This window comes from Solanum pennellii, chromosome 2 (assembly GCF_001406875.1).
Source record: "Solanum pennellii chromosome 2, SPENNV200".
NCBI classification, from domain to species: domain Eukaryota; kingdom Viridiplantae; phylum Streptophyta; class Magnoliopsida; order Solanales; family Solanaceae; genus Solanum; species Solanum pennellii.
Genome location: NC_028638.1, coordinates 33,251,029 through 33,254,332, shown reverse-complemented (window position 1 = coordinate 33,254,332; position 3,304 = coordinate 33,251,029). Strand labels below are relative to the sequence as shown.

General features: G+C 36.2%; 1 pseudogene; it reads left to right on the top strand.

The window, feature by feature from the left end:
* The window catches only part of LOC107010414, a 14,237-nt pseudogene that overhangs the window by 4,804 nt on the left and 6,129 nt on the right, over positions 1-3,304 (top strand).

Genomic DNA, 3,304 nt, shown 5'->3' with positions numbered 1-3,304 from the left:
TGTTTCAACAAAGCCCGCATCTTGATCTGCCATAAACTGAAACTGTTCCTCCCTGTGAATTTGTCGATTTTCACGTTCAAGGCAGACATCTCGAGTTCTCCAAAAAAAACACCGATTAACCGAGAGGCTCTGATACCAATTTGTTATGCGGAATTCGAGATAATACGAGAAAATATAAACGCGAAAAACAAAGACAACAGATTTACGTGGTTCACCAATAAATTGGCTACGTCCACGGGAAGAGGGGGAGTAGTTTTATTATGGAGAGGCAAGAACAAAATTACAGAATAGGGTCAGCGAAACCCCCGTCCTTTCTGTTTGTAACGGGTCCGATTCAAGGCATTCAACAATAAGATAAATGAATAATGGGGTTCTGCTTTTTTGTTGTCTTTACTTAGAATTCTTGTACTTCTGTAATTTGGTTAAAGTAGTAATCTTTATTTGGTTCTTCATGTTTAAGATTTGATAAGATCCTCAGTCCTAGTAAACTTGAATTGTCTACAAGAACCTACATTGTTTTACTCGCTCCGTTTTAATTTGTTTGTCTGATTTCAAGTTGGCGCGGAGTTTAACATAGTTAAGAAGAGTATTGGATTTTGTGGTATGTACTGACATACTCTTTAATCTTGGTGTTGTTAAACGTGTCATGTGGAAAGTTAATTGTCAAAAAGTAAAGAGGTATTGTTTTTGAAACGGACTAAAGTAAGGCGAACAGATTGAAAGGGACGGACTAACATGTTTTTATTATTCTTGATGATGTTCTGAAGCCACTGTTCATTTAAACCATTTTTGCCTATTAGGCATCTGATTTGGTTTTCATGCAATTTCTACTGATCAGTTTGTTATTCGCGGTGACCCTCTTGCAGGCCTTCCCTCTGAGATTACTGAGGATTCTAATCTGATAAGTTTGTTTCTATAAACGCCGAAGACCCAAAATATGGTCCACCTGTAAGTTCTGGTTAGTTATTTTACAGTAGCATCAGTCATTGTATTCCTATACTCATTTTGGTGTTCAATGTGGGAACTACTATGAAACAAAATTTTAGAGAACTCAAATTTACCGGCATTTCTGAAGTAGCTGAAATTTTCGAGATTTTGTGACTCATAAGATGTATTAGAACTAACTCTTGGTCTGATTAAGAAGCTACGGCGAAGGGAATAAGGATATCATGTTTTAACGACTGCATACAATGTTGTATGAAAGTTAATACCAGATAATGGCGGTTTTTGGATGGCCTTCAAATGTTTTCTTTTCAAGCTAAAAGATTCTTGAAAGATTAGCACATGTTAGGTGTTTTTTCTGATATACTTTGCTCGATCGTTTTTATCTTAAATGAAAGCCTCAATGACCCCTTTTACAGGCTTTGTTGTTGCTGGGCTTCGAAGTGGACGAAGCAGCAAAGGTAATTTCTAGACTGATTACCTTTTACATGTTCATGTTTGGCTGTGCTGAGAGTTTTGTGTGTTATAACATTACCAGTGGTGAATCGGTGTGTCAGATGGTACTCGGAAAGAAACAAGAATCCTCTTAATGCTATATATCTTAGTATTAGGATAAGAAGGTAAAACAAATAGAGTAACCATATCTGATAGATAGCAGTAATTTTGAGGTCAGTGAAACGTGCTCCTTGGAATATAAACTTAAGACAATAGCAAGAAGGCATAACACGTAGATAGACACCTTAACTTGGCCTCAACTCTAGACACCTCAACTCGTCATCATTGTGTCCGTTGAACACTCCAACGTACAAAATAATCATCTAGACACCTTCAAAATTTGTGTGTCATGCCAGTGTCGGTTGTCCACGAAACACATAGGGGACGAGTTGGGGTACCTAGATGTGAATTTTCAAAGTTGGAGTGTTTAGCTACGAGTTGAGCCCAAGTTAAGGTGTCTATCTATTATTATGCTTAACTAAAACTGCATCCTCGGCATACATTTACATCGATAACTGATCCCTCTATGTTTATCTTGTTGCAGATACAACAGCTTCTGAAGGAGACGGATGGTGAATTCCTCCAGGTAAATTTTACTAGACTTCTCCACCGCTAACTAGTGGATGATATTATCTGAAGCCAGAGAGCCTGTATAATTAACTATATGCTTTTTCTGTACTAAATGAGTAAATGCCATTTTCTTGAAGTTACGTCTAATACAACGTATGCTGCAGGTCATTTTTTGTACCGAAGACATGATTTCTCGTTCACTTTGGGAAGCAGTGAACACAAAACAGACCAATTTAGATGCTTCAAAGGTCAGATAACAGAACTATCTCTACACTTCTACACACACAAGACTGTTGGTGCATCTACATTAGATCGAACATTTTTTTTTTGAGAGTCTGTTTAGTCTGCTGAGAGATTCGTAAGTCAGTAGAAAATGAAGAGAAACCTCTGGTGTTAGAGAACCAAGAGTATTTTCATATTAAAATGAAATGGTTCCAATGGCCCTTTTTGTTTTAATAATATATGCTTATCCTCCGAGTCGTTTACACTTCTACTCAGTTAATTAAATGTTAATGAAGTGTCGTCTTAAGCATCGTGAAGTTGCTTGTATAAACGACAAATTCATCGTAACTTACTCTAATGTGGAGGTATCATTATGCAGATTGCTAAACAGCTTCCGCGAATTTGCTTCCTGTCTGGCCTTACCGGAGAGGAGATGATGCTGTTTCTTGACGCATTTGAAGAAAGTGGTAAATAACTTTTTGATATTCTGCATTCACAGCTAAAAATCTTTTATCTTTTCGTCTGTGTTCATAGCCGAAGATCGTAAAATTAACAAAAGATTATGTCTAAACAGAGAAAACTCAATAAAGACAGAAAAATACAGGACTATCTTGAGATATTAGTAGGAAAAACAGATTATTATAGAACTTTTATTAGTAAAACACATTAGTATTAGAATGTTCTCTTTGTTCACCAGAGACGGAGTCATGATTTTGTTGGGTTTTAGCAAGTGTGAATGGGAAAAGAAAAGAGAGAATATGAAAAGTGAGGGAACTACTTTGGAGGGAAAATGAAAAGTCATTTGCAAAGTGCAAATGAAAAGTCATTTCTTATAAATTTGCAGGTAACAGTAACATTCCGAAAAGTTGTTACTCCTTCCGAAAAGTCGTTACTTTTCGAAAAGTCGTTACTTTCCAAAAAGTAGTTATTTTCCTAACAGACACAATTTTTTGAAAAGTTGTTATTTTTTCCAAAAGACACAACTTTCTGGATAAAATGGGTCTGAACAGATTTCACTGAACAGACATGTTCCTTGCTGAAAATGGCTATAAAAGGAAGTCAATTTTTGATTTTT